We start from the raw sequence: 13,510 nt of genomic DNA, 5'->3' as shown, positions 1-13,510 counted from the left end.
TGGCTAAGGGGGGGGCGGGGGGGGGAGAGAGGAAACTCCAGCTGAAACTAGAGGATGAGTTGGAGTCGCAGGTTGGGGGCCCGTTTTTACGATCGGGTTACAAATAAACCAGGATTAGACTGAAGGTGACTTAAAACCAGGGGTTTAAGTCTCCTCCCGCAGCAGAGTCACTTGCAGGAGGAATGTGTGTGTGTGTGTGTGTGTGTGTGTGTGTGTGTGTGTGTGTGTGTGTGTGTGTGTCTGTGTGATTTAGAAGCTGATTTACGAAAGACTTGGCATTCAGGGATAACGCTGAGGTTTATCATTTATGGTCGATACGTTATCACACGACTGGAAGGGATATGAATCTTGCTCACAATCACCGTTGTTCGCCTTGGGTGATCCTATTGTCGTTGGAGATCAATCCAACACGATGGACGACTCCATCCAACCCCCCACCCCTAACAATCTCCATCCCTCCAACACTAGAACGTGTGTGACTCCCTCTCTCTTCTCTCAAACAAAACTCAATTCCATCTAGAAGAGAGTGTCGGTCTTCAACGACCTCCCTCTTATCCTCTTCTTCTTCTTCTTCTTCTTCTTCTTCTTCTTCTTCTTCTTCTTCTCCTCCTCCTCCTCCCACACTACCATTCTCAGCCAACTAGGGACCTCGACCAGCCTCGAGTAATCCAGCAATGTTTACTTATGTCCACCACACACGGTGGCTGTGTCAGTAGGTGGTGGCGGGGAAGGAGGGTTTAAGGGAGAGTGAGAGATGAGAATAGAACTGAGGACAAGAGGCGAAGGGAATCGAAGAAGAAGAAGAGTAGAAGTAAAAGAGAGAGAGAGAGAAAAAAAAAAGGGGAGGAGTGTGTGGTATATAGGCCTAGCCAAGAGTCGTCTTAAGCTCTCCTACCCTCAACGCAGCCCCGTGGCACACACACACACACATACTCTGATCAGCGAGGGATATTTTGGTGCGGTGTTGGGAGTCAGCGGGGCAGGATGAGACGGACGCGCTCTACGAGACAACAGCACCTCGCCGCTGGTCGGGCAGCGAGACGTGACTGACTGACTACCTGCGTCTTGCCTGCTTACCGTTACCCACCAAACACCCGCGCTCCGCCTTCAGAGTAACCCATCAATCGAAGGGCAGAAGGGAGGACGCGCGGGGGACCACGGAAACATCGTATGTGTGTGTGGGTGTGTGTGCGCGGGCGGGTGGGGGGCGGTCAGCCAGCCCGCCCTCTGGAGACAAATGGAGAAGGAGACGCCACGAACCCTAGCGAGACTTTACGTCGTAAGGGATCACAATTGCGCCCAAAATCAAATTTACGACGGGAGGGCGTCTGGACACTAAGCTGCGGTTCAGGTTACACACATTCTTGCCCGAATTTCTGCATTCTTTACAGCGCCTTTTAGCGCAGATGTCAAGGCGTTGTCTTCGTCGGAATTCGGCGGAGGATTTTGTGAGCTATGGCGGGCCTGCGGGGTCGAGTTGCCGATGATCATCTGACTCGCTAATTTTCTCCTCCCTCCCTCCTCTCCTCTCCTCTGCCATCGCAACACCTCAGCTTTGCCAGTAGTCGACCCCAGAAATGTCTCAATTTACGTGCGGATGGACATTCTACTGCTGCTGCGGGAGAGGAGGAAGGGAGGGAGGGAGGGTTGGGTTAAGATCTCCCCCCCACCTTCCCCGGAGGTATGCATCATGGCTCTCTCTCTCTCTCCGGGGGTACTCCTCCGCTCGGGCACCACCACCACCACCACCCACCCCCCCGGAGACCCTTTGGGGGGTAGCAGCGAGCTGGGCGACGGTGTGCCAGATTCAGCTGACGGGGACGACGCATCACCCCCGGGGTCTCACTCACTGCCACTCCCAGCGGCCGTGGCACCTACAGCGTCACTCCGGTGGCGCGCGGTAGCACTCACTGCCCTTCCCCAAGTCCACGTTCTCAACTGGTAGTCAAAGGGCACTCTCTCGTCTGAACAATGACGATCAAAATCATCCTTTTTGAAAATTAATCCTTTTTTTTCTTTGTTTCATTGAAAATCAGGGCGTTAGTGACCCCCGCCAGAGCGTCATTAGCACTCAAGGTGGCACTGTGGTGTCGGGCACCGTGGCGTCGGGCACCGTGGCGTCGGGCACCGTGGCGTCGGGCACTGATGCGTCGGGCACCGTGGCGTCGGGCACTGTAGTGTCGGGCACCGTGGCGTCGGGCACTGGGGCGTCAGTTTCCCAAAGGTATTCCAAACCGCACCACCCAGGCGATGCCCTTACACATGGCACTCAGGAGAAGGAAGGAAGGAGCTCACACCTTAAGGAATATACGTTCGCAGTTCATGAAGAGAACGTAGGACAGAACCTCAAGGGCGCCTGACCAGCTCGTTCAACACAACAGGAAGTGGGTAACGTGCTGGGGGTGGGTGGGGTGGAGTGGAGGTGTGGAAGAGAAAGGAAAACATGGAGTTGGGGGGAGGTAAACGCCCCAAGAACGAAAAAATATAAATGAGAGAATGAGCTGCGAGACGAGAGGGCATACGTGGGGGTTTAAAATCTGAACGCAGGTAAATATTGAGGCTGGGGAAACAGAAGGCCAGTCCAACATTTATAGGAATAACCGTGTGGTATATGAATACAGATTAGACACACGAACAAATACGCCTTATTTAAGTTTGTTCAAGATCTGAATAAAAACGATGACATGTGAAACTCTCTCTCCTCCCTCCTCACATCAAATTATTCTTGGCAGTGAGGATATATTTAATACAAGTTAATAATACAGGAGGAGGATCCATCAGGCTATTATATGCAATTTCTTTAGCTACACCGTAAAGAAGTGGAAGCCACAAATGCTTAGGTGGTATGTAACCACACTCTCTAAGATTTGACAGTCGAAATTATCGCAGGAATACTTATGTATTTTACACTCAAAAGACTTAAATGGGGAGTATCCTGTTATGCTCGCTAAGCAAATGGAAGGCGAAGCAGGGTTCGAATCTTTGAAACCCCTCCCCATACCGTATTGGATTGCCCTTTTTCAATGACCCAACTCTATAACAGACGGAAAGCAGTTTTGATTATTCTCAAAACATATATCGTTTGACAGTGTGTGGTTCATGATGGTAGTGGGCTGTACCTTTGGATTTTGTGTCTTGCTGTGAGAAACATGGCCATAGCTTCCATCATTTTGGAATGATACTATAGCTAAGGCTATCCTGTTCTTCCTTCCAGTCAGACATGTATATGAAGTGTTTATATGATGTATATACTTTCTCTCCTTTGAAGTTGGTTGGGTAATTAATATCTTCGTGAATGACTCGTCTGGATTACTCTCATTCCATCTGATTGTCTGCTGGTTTACGTAGCCAGCATCTGTCGCCTCCTCGTCTCTCTCATCACACCACCAGCAACCATCTCCTCGTCTCTCTCATCACACCACCAGCAACCATCTCCTCGTCTCTCACCATCACACTCTGGCTACCAGCAACCATCTCCTCGTCTCTCACCATCACACTCTGGCTACCAGCAACCATCTCCTCGTCTCTCTCATCACACTCAAGCAACCAGCAAACATTTGAGGTCCAGGCACTCAATCCCTGAGACCCTATCCAACAAAGGTACCTCCCTACCTACCTACCTACCTCCCTCGTCATCTACCTATCTACCTACCTCAATCCTTCATCCTAGATGGAAAGGAAAGGACTTTATAATCTCTAACTCCTTTCCCAAAAATCAACGCCAACAGGAGATTAAATCATGCAATCTTTAAATATTAAATGAATAAAAGGAAAATTCATTGTAATCATCTCCACGCTTTGGGTCATCTAACCCTCACTTTGCTCGTGTGGTCAGTGACTTAAAGAGATGCCCCAGCGTAAGAAGCATCGAACTTATTCAATCAACAACTAATTACCGTCTTTTAATTTCCTAAGACGCCTCGAGACGACCTGAGAATGCGTCTTAAGTCTGACGTACGAGGCAATCAGTTTGTCAGGACTATAAGTGCCAAGATGGCATCGGAAATCATATGAGTTTCAACGTTGTATAGTTTACCAGTCTGCTATATTCCTATGCTGCCATATATGTAATAAAAACAGCCGATTAACAGGTCTTATAATGTTCGTCTATCTATATATCTGTCTGTCTATCTATCTGACAACCATCCAATTGCCTAAGTACCAACCTATCTATCAGTCGATCCACTCCAATCATCTATTTTCCTATCTATCCCTCATCCTTTCTGTCTATCCACCTACCTACAAACCCAATCCTTGAGTCTTCGACATACCCGAACACTTTTTGCTGAAGAGACAGCATGAAGAATCACCTAACCAAATTTCTTCCGGATTTCCGACGGTGAAGTAGATACCCGTCCCTTCGACAGAACACACTCCTGTCCCTTCGACAGGGCAGATTCCCGTCCTTTCTACGGACCAGACTCTCGTCCCCTTTTGCCGGACCAAACTCAAGACTCCTGTCCCCTTTGACAGCCACTTGAAGTCCTTCAATGCTGCTAATCAGACTTCCAAAATGTGTTTATCCTCAGTACTCTGACGTATGATTCTCTCCCTTTGGGGTCGGCCATATACCACGATCCCTAGAGGCATAGATCACATTCTGCTTGAGATAACAACAAGGGGGAGGGGGACGTCGTCGTACAGTTAACGAGGGAGACAAAGGAACAGTTGAACCCATGGGTTGTTGAGGACCTGGTGGTGGCCTTGTCGTAACCTGTCGTATACTTGCGGGTCATGCAAGACCCTACCTCGAGCGTCAGCTTTGCTATGGTCCTGACTAGGGGGCTACGGGAAGGACGACACAAGATGTTAGATCAAGCTCGACGAAACTGGCTGACGTAAGAGATGTCAAGGTACATATGTATCATCTCTACAGTGGAGGTCTGCTGGTATAGAGTCTTAGATCAGGATAGCATATATAGATTTGTATCAGGATAGCTTGGTCAGAGCCATGGACCAGGATAGCACGTATAGAACCTTAGATCACGACAGCATATATAGAAGGACGCGAACGTAAAGAACCACATGAATGTAAATCACAGTACTGATTGTAAACCACCACACGAATGCAAATCACCACACACACACACACACACACACACACACACATAAACACACACACACACACACACAAACACACATACACACACACACATATATATATATATATATATATATATATATATATATATATATATATATATATATATATATATATGAGAGTGGGGAGCTCTTACGTGACTGATCAGGACGCAGAGAGAGAGAGAGAGAGAGAGAACGGTATACAGAGGTAGAAAGGCGTACATGGAAGACGACGTCCCATGACCAGCAGAAGGAGGAGGAGGAGGTAGAGGCGGGTGGCGACACTGCGCCAAGCAGGAAGGGTGTGGGGTCGGTGGGAAACAAGAGTCCCTTGCGCTGCTGACGCGAGAACAGATGTTACTTAGAGAGGAATGAACGTCAGGTGTGGCGCTCGAGAGCAGCAGGTGTGCTAAAGACCTGAAGCAGACACACACACACACACACACACACACACAGGAGAGAGAGAGAGAGAGAGAGAGAGAGAGAGAGAGAGAGAGAGAGAGAGAGAGAGAGAGAGAGAGAGAGAGAGAGAGAGAGAGAGAGACGCACCAGCCGCGGAATTTGACTATAAACATAAAGTCATGAGACGGGCAGAGAGGCCACCTCTGTCTGACAGATGACCACACACAGACACACACACACACACACACACACACACACACACACACACACACACACACACACACACACACACACACACACACACACACACGCCTCCGTAAATGCCAAAACACAGCCGAGGGGGGAGATGGGGCGGGGGAATCGGTATACGAAATTACGTTGTGAGCGTCACCAAGAAAAATCTTGCTGAGGTTGGAATACTAGACAGACAGATACACACACACACACTCTCTCTCTCTCTCTCTCTCTCTCTCTCTCTCTCTCTCTCTCTCTCTCTCTCTCTCTCTCTCTCTCTCTCAGTCTCGTTCCTCTTTCTCTGTAACAAAAACACACAGACACACACACATACACGCACCTACACACACAAACAAACACAAAAACACATACACACACGCGCAGAGAGAGAGAGAGAGAGAGAGAGAGAGAGAGAGAGAGAGAGAGAGAGAGAGAGAGAGAGAGAGAGAGAGAGAGAGGACACGTCTTAGACGACAACCGACGGTAACAAGAAGGAAGAGCGTGAAGATCAAAAGACAGTGAGAGTGATAAATGCACACGTGACGATGCTACAGAATGGAAAAAATATATATATATATATATATATATGAAGAGGGAAAAGCAGATAGAGACGCTTATAAATGCTGAACAAAAGCAAGACATACGAAGACAACTAGATATCTAGGAAATTGCATTAGTTTTTGGCACAAGCTTCGGTTGTCGCCCCCCTTCCTCCACTCTCTCCCCACTCACTCACTACCTCCTCCTCCTCCTCCTCCTCTCTCCCCCAAGGGGTGATGAATGTCACAAATATAGACTGGGACAGATCCACACTCCGGTGACAACACACAAACAGGTAAATGATATAAATACGTAGGTGAGCAAAGCGGGGACTTTAACGAAAGTTTGAGGGGGACACCTGCTGTGCTAGGGATGGCGACTGCGCTTTTGTCCATTTCGAACATGAAGTTTTGACACTCAAGGGGTGTATGTATACATGGTCAGTCTGGCCTTTTTCTGACCAAAAAAGTAATTAGCCTTTTTTTTCCTCAGTGGGTTAGGTCGCAAGACCGAGGTCACTGTAGCCCAAGGGTAGTACCGTAGTGCTCAAGGGTCGTAAAGTTATGCGTAAGGGTCGTAACGTCGTATTAGTGTTGTATTACTGTGTTCAAGGTTCGTACCGTCGTGCTCAAGGGTCGCAACGCAGTGCTCAAAGGGGGCATCAGCGTCGTGCTGTTGTATCGTCGGGCTCAAAGGGGTCGTAGGTCGTTCCGTGTCGTAGATCAAATGTCGTGCCATCGTACTCAAGGGGTCGTGCACTTTATGTGACCAAGAAGTCTCCAAGCCCTGGATTAGCTGCGGTTATTACGCGCACATTCCCCCGTCACTAACCAAATCCCTACCATTCAAAAACCACCGTGAGACAGACTCACATAAGACATGGCGTCCTCTTTTCTCCCCTTCCACCCACCTCAAGCAAACAAAAAGGGATAAGAACGCCGTGATATGCAAGAGAGGGCTGGAGACACACTGGCTGTGGCAGCACGTCAAACCAATGTCCAACTTGTCCCGACTTTTCCTAATTACGTATCGGCAAGAGAGTTGCGCTTATCCAAGTAAGTTTAGCCTCGTCTACTCGCGCCAATCAGGTGCACTTATGACAGCCAATCAGGTGCACTTATCGCACTCACAAGACGGCTGTATATTCCCACCAATCAGGTCCTCATACATCGAGTTAACGAGCCGACCATCTCAACACTATGTCTCGATTATACACAACAGGTCTCGATTTGCTGATGACAGGGTCTCGATGTGTTTATTTGTCTCCAAATAGATTCATGTATCAACCTCATCTCCATTCTGATAAGGGTAAAGAGAAAGAGAAAAAGAAGAGTTCTCCAGAATGCTGATATGATGCCGGGCAGGTCTAGGTGTGTTAATTACTACACCGTTTTTAATTAAGACGTTTGAGCACCAGATAAGTCTTTTAAAAAGTTAACGCTCTCTTCCTAAAGTGCTTGACTACTCAATCCAAAAAGATATTACGAACATTTTCTTCACTAAATGATTATAATGGAAGCAGAATGAATGGATATAAGGAAAAAATGTAGGACGGGTTGTAGATAAACTATGAAGAATCACAGTTAGTCTTTCCTGATTGACGAAACGGAACCTCTGATTGGCAGCAGTAACTTTACGCGTATCCTCTCTTGTCTCTTCTTCGGGCACACTGATCAGATCCGACCTAGATCATCAGGTAATATGGTACCATCACACACACGGCAGTCACCTGGCGACGACTGTTCCCCGTGGTACAATACTCACCTGAAACAGAAGAAACGCATTAGACATATGAGGAGAGAAGATGAGACACATGATGTACATTTAGAAGAAACACATTAACGAAAGAAAAAAAAAATACATATGAGACATTGGCAGATGAGAAGGAATATGGAAATTAATTGCACGTAACAAGTGGCGTGCCCCAGGGATCAATCACAGAACCAACTCTGTTTCCAATACATTTCAGTGGCAATGATAACGAGCTATGAAGTAAGATATTAGAACTCGCGGGGTCATACTAGGCTCGAAAAAAACTACAATGATAATTAAACTTCAACAGCTGTAAGCAACATCTGATGGACTGAGCTTGTAAGTGATAAATGAATCGTAATATCGAGAAGTGCAAAGTTTAATACAAATCGGTAGCGAGAAAGATGGGAAGAAATGTTCGGTATAAATTCTGTAAAACATAAAAGAGTAAAAAGACTTAGGTGTAACAATCTCCTGCGACTTAAGACCAAGTAAGCAGTACGAGAAAGCAGTAGCAAAATACAAATAAGTTTCAAGACTTCGTAGGTAAGGCATTGGATTTCAAGTTTTCCAAAACCGATCCTCAATTGAGTATTGTCTTCAGTTCTGGACAGAACAGACAGAGTATAGGGACGAGTTACCACAATGATTCCTGGACTGAGAATCAAATCCTATGACAGCCGTTTTGACGACCTGAACACATTTACCTCAGAAAAAGAAAAGGTTATAACGTGATGTGATACAACTAAGGAAAATGATCAGAGGATTTTACATTGGATCTAGGGAACTACCTAAGGCTGGACCAGCTTCATTTCAGTAGTGGGCAAACAATTTACTTCGAATGAGGCAAAGCTCTTTCTCCTTCGATAGGAGTGTCAACATATGGAATAATCTATCAGTAACAGAAGCTGAGACTAGCATCGTAAACTCTTGTTTCTGACCTCTTCCACTATCCCAGACAGCCACGAAAGCGTCCAGTGGTCAGCTGCAGTTCGGATTATCTTGCAGTTGTCCTAGACTTCATAAACTTATAAATAAAAGCACCTCGGACAGCAGAAGACGAGAAGAAAGAGTGCAGGTAAAGGGACATTTTAGACAGGAATTTGAAATACCAAACCTTTACTTGGTAATTAGTCATGAGTACATCAGTTCTAAATGACATTAACAGATAAAATTAACTACGTTGAATGGCATGTATACACATACAGTTTTTACTTCGGCTCCCCACGTAGGCAGATCACCTGTTAAGAAGGCGGTCATTTGCATACCATATTTCCAATTACGTACACGTCATCGACGAAGAACCCTCGCTGGATGATTGTACGCTATAAATAGGGCTATCCTGTGTTGACTAATCCATCAAAAGCGTTCTATCTCCGACATGAACTAAGCTCGTCTCCGATGTCAATTGCAGCTGTCATGGACGAACATAGGGTGACACGTCCACACTCTGGCCACACCGTCTGGGGCGCCACACCATCTGGGGTTACAGGGGCATCAGTGTCACACCATCTGTGGGGGGTTAGGAAACCCCCCCAGGGCCACACCATCTGTGGGGTGGTATAGAGCCCCAGGGCTTAGCTATCTGTGGGGTAGAGAACCATAAGGCCACACTATCTGTGGGGGCACAAAACTCCAGGGCCGATGCATCATCTGAGGGACACAGCATCCCAGCGACTATCATCTGTGGGACGGAGCACTACCAACGTGGGACACAGAACAATGCTGTTACCATCTGTGGGATACAGCACAACAGTGCCCCCATCTGTGGGACACAGGACAACAGTGCCTCCATCTGTGGGACACAGGACAACAGTGCCCCCATCTGTGGGACACAGGACAACAACGGCAACTCCTGTGGCACACAGATCTGCAGAGAGACACAGCACTACAGAGCTGAACCATCATCATATGACATATCACCAAGAGGAAAGACCACCTCAATTAACCAGACGACCGTCCTAACCACTTTACTCCATCACCATCACAAAACTGGATTCGAACCAAGGTGCCACACTGTCCACGTGGGTGGTTATACCACCCCATCTGATCTGCAACAACCACTGGAGACTTGGATCAAACAAAAAGGACCATACGTCTTCAAACCTATAGACAGCTGCACCGTCCAAAGACCACGGCATGACAGAGTCGCACTCTATCCTTGGCCACCACCACCACCACCACACACACACACACACACACACACACACACACACACACACACACACACATACGCACAACCCACTCGACAACACTTATGAAATATGACCCTCAACTGATGAATGCATAAATATGCGAGCCGGTAAAGAGACACTCCTGCATATGATGGTGTCGACATCTCCACCACCACTACTACCCTCTGCTTCCCTCACACACACACACACACACACACACACACACACACACACACACACACACACACACACACACACCGCTCTCTCGTTCACTGCAGAACCTAAACCCCTTTACCAGTGAGCCAAGATGCTAAAGACTTATATTCATTAACTCTAATGACAGTCATTTACATGAGGATACCAGACTACATAACCCAGCTCGTCTGTGTTGGGGAGGGTAGTGGGGCGCCGTCTGTTGTCCCACGAGGGGAGGGGAATGGGGAGGTGGGGAGGGGAGGATCAGCGCTAAAGGAAGGGGGAAAAAGTGGGAAGAGGAGGGGAGAAGGGGTGGGGGGGGGTGTTTTGGGCGTGGTAGGGGGCCCCAGCTGTCACCCCGGTGATGTTTAACAAGAATTATTGCACATGTTTGGCTGGAGCGGGGGAGCGACTGGGATATTCTGGGCTGTGGTGAGGTTTCCACCTGTCCCTCGACGCAGAGATGTCAACCGGGCGCTCACTCACACTGCATCACACACACACACACACACACATACACTGCTCACTCCCTCCTCAAGCTGGCTGGCTGCTGCTGCTGCTGCTGCCCCCTCACCACTCACTCCTGACTCTTAAAAGAATCCCTAACAGTTGCCCTTAATCTCCTCTCCTATTTTGTCTTTCCCTCAATCATTATTCATTCGTTTATGTTTCCTGTTTTTCATCACTAGTTCTGTTCATCTGTTTATTTGCTCGTCCTAAATTACTCTCACATTTGTCCTCTTTGCCTCACAGTTTTTTTTTTTCTTTATAACTCACAGTGTCTCACAAACTCACATTCCTGCTTTTTGGTTCACTCATTATTTAAGCTTATAAGTTCCCCCATCAGTGACATTTGCCACCGTAAGCCTCACTAAGACTTACACTCAAGCCTCATTTTTACTTCTGCACTCAAGGTTTAGCTTCTAGCCCCCACGCTCGAGTTCCAACTCGAGTTAAGGCTCTAAACACTCAAGCCCTACAGATTTTGGGCCTTAAGTCTCACCGACCTGAGGACATACCTGGGCGATTATTTTCGTCTCGAGACATAGATGAGGCACTGACTCACACAAGTCCATCAGCGGGTTGAGGAGGAGGAGGAGGAGGAGGAGGAGAAGATGAACAGACTTGAGACATGACAGACTCAAGTCACAGAGTGACTGACACGATCAGTCCTTGAGTCTTAACTGATCCTCACACACACACACACGCTTACGTCACATAAGAGGGATCGAATTCCATTTATCACCCTTTATCAATCGGATCCCTACATGAAGGCCTCCTCTCATCCACAAGTCCTCATGGGCTTCGAGGCACGATTCGAACTCACACACACAGGGGGGTGTTCGAACGCAACAAAAAAAAAAAAAAGAGGGGAGGGGGAGTGGGTTCTGGTGGTCGGAACTTATCCAACACAACCTACAACCTACTATAACTCTTGACACATTTACGGCCGAGGTCAGGCGATGCGTGGAACCCATCCACCACTGTGTTAACTGTACTAAAAAGGGGATATGAATTCATCTCCTCACGCACTCCTGCCACTTTCTTCCACCCCCTCCCACACACACACACCTCCCTCCCTCCACCAAAGCTCTGGTATTGACCCCCAGCAAGAACCTCTATTCCTCTCCCCTATACTCACACCCACACATCCCCACTTTTTAATGAACGACACGCTGGCTCATTGTAATTTCCGCCTGCTGTGAAATATGGTGCCATTAAAGAGAGTGAATGCACAAGAATGACAAAGTATGAATTAAAGAGGCCCAGTAGCTAGCTAGCGGGCGGAGCTTAGGTGCTAGAGGGCCCGCCAACAGCTGACGAGGAATTTATCACTGTCGCAAAATGCACTTCCGCAACCAGGCAAAGACTCTAGTCAAAGTTCACACACAGCTGCAGTTTAATCGGTCACCTGGGGTAAGGACGGAGCGGCCCTTGTCACCGACCTGGTGGAGGGGCGATAAAACACACGCGGTCCAACGTGTACAGCAGTGTGGCTGAGTGAGTGAGAGACGGAGAGAGAGAGAGAGAGAGAGAGAGAGAGAGAGAGAGAGAGAGAGAGAGAGAGAGAGAGAGAGACGGAGGGCCACATTCGCTTTTCTAGTCGTTGCTGAAGGAGTCACCATGGCCATTTAGACCAGCAAAGGAAGTGGGTAGTAGCAGCAGTGGTAGTACCTCTTTGTCTCTAGACGTTGGAGGCCCTCCCTCACCTTTTGCGTTCCGTCCCTCCCCAATCTATCCTCCCCGCCTCACTCCACAACCAGACGGAGGGGATGGAACTCGTATGTTTCTAATCCACCGTCGGTCCTCAGTCCACTCGCGGCCGGCTAAACCCACGGGATTTTATAATCTATCACTTTGTGGACGATGGAGATGGGTCGTGAGTACCTCTCGCAGATGACAGTGTCGACAATACGTAAGCGGCGACGCCATCGCCAGTCACTTTTCGTTCACACCCGCCTCTGCTGACGCCCGTCCGCCAGCCCGCCCGTCCCCCCCAACAGACCCATTTAAGCAGGGTAGTAGTATATCCGGTAGATAATGTAGGTCAATTAGACTCCCATCTCATAAACGTGTGTAGTTGAGTTGAGAATATCTTTTGAACAGCGGTTACTTCTTTTTTTTCGTACAGTGATGAATTGTGATGCTGGCAGAGGCCTCAAGAAAACAAACCCGTGTTCTGCGACCTGTGGCATACATCCGACACCCACACCCACACACAGACACACACGCACACACACGCACGTTAATCAAAGCGCTGAGCCAAGGAGGGATTTCGCAAGGTGACCCAAATACTCTCAAACATTCGGTGCCACTCACTTAAGACGACCTCACATAGCACCTGAAAAAGACATCACCAGACCTTCCTTACATACAATATCGTCAGATGAGAGGGGGTGAAAAAGGGAGGGAGAGGAGGGTGGTGGTGGTGTGGGGTTACTGATACCTTATGAGGTTTCTAAGGTCTTACAGGAAGTCAGAGACCAGCTAGTTAACAGCTGACGTCTCCCTCCGTCTGCCCGACCGTCCGCTGAAGCAGATACAAATGGGTGACGGTGAGAGGGAACCTCCTACTACCTCCCTCTCTCCTTCCTTCCCTCCCTCCCTCCTTTCCTCCCGGTTCGCAAATA

At 48.1% G+C, this 13,510-nt stretch overlaps 1 protein-coding gene across 1 annotated transcript in view; it reads right to left on the bottom strand.

Moving 5' to 3' along the window:
* LOC139766347 (protein tiptop-like) overlaps positions 1–13,510 on the bottom strand; it is a 600,829-nt gene that overhangs the window by 172,190 nt on the left and 415,129 nt on the right. The window lies entirely within an intron of this gene.

This window comes from Panulirus ornatus, chromosome 57 (genome assembly GCF_036320965.1).
Source record: "Panulirus ornatus isolate Po-2019 chromosome 57, ASM3632096v1, whole genome shotgun sequence".
Classification (NCBI taxonomy): domain Eukaryota; kingdom Metazoa; phylum Arthropoda; class Malacostraca; order Decapoda; family Palinuridae; genus Panulirus; species Panulirus ornatus.
The sequence above is the reverse complement of the archived record's forward strand: the minus strand, read 5'-3'. Positions and strand labels throughout refer to the sequence as shown.